Source organism: Orycteropus afer, unplaced genomic scaffold, assembly GCF_000298275.1.
Source record: "Orycteropus afer afer isolate SDZICR_OR568_19922 unplaced genomic scaffold, OryAfe1.0 scaffold00074, whole genome shotgun sequence".
Taxonomy (NCBI): Eukaryota; Metazoa; Chordata; class Mammalia; order Tubulidentata; family Orycteropodidae; genus Orycteropus; species Orycteropus afer.
The window spans coordinates 10510900-10511588 of record NW_006921661.1 but is presented as its reverse complement, the minus strand read 5'-3'; positions in this window follow the sequence as shown (position 1 = coordinate 10511588).

Here is a 689-nt window from a genome sequence, read left to right as displayed (position 1 = left end):
TGCTTTGGTAATATCAGGACTGTGCCTTTCTACTTGTGAACCTTGGGCTTGGCAGCCTCAGCAGCCAGCAGCTGTCTGAGTGAAGAAAAGCCTCTAGCTTCAGTGGGCCGGGAATTGGAGGCAGAGCTGAAGCCCAAGGCAGAGGGGCTTTCACCCAGCCCCTAGAGCCTGGCACTTTGAACTTGGACTTCTAGCCTCCTGAATTATAAGAGAATAAACTCCCGTTTGTTAAGGCCATCTCATTTGTAGTATATCCTTGTCAGAGTGGCATTAGGTACAAGAACGGTATCATTCTCATTCACCCAGTCACCCAAGCTGGTCACCCAGGTATCCATTTTTATTCAGTCACTCCTCAGATATTAATATAGTCCAACTAATGCTAGGCACAACATGGAAAAGTCCTAGATTCTCCTCCCCTTTCCTCAGCCCCACTGCCCCTGCCCTGGCTCAGGTTTGCACCTGCCTCCTCACTGAACCCTCTGCCTTTACTGTCACCCTACTAAGCCACCCTCCACAGAGCAGGAAGAGCAATGCTTCTAAAACACAACTCTGGCCATATTACTTACTTGCTTAAAAGCCCTTTGTGCCAAAGCTGATTTGATGAAATATCTCAAAATGTAGAATGAAAATGCAGAATGAAAATTATGAGGGAAGAGTTTCCTGGCCATACCCATACCCATCACACCACA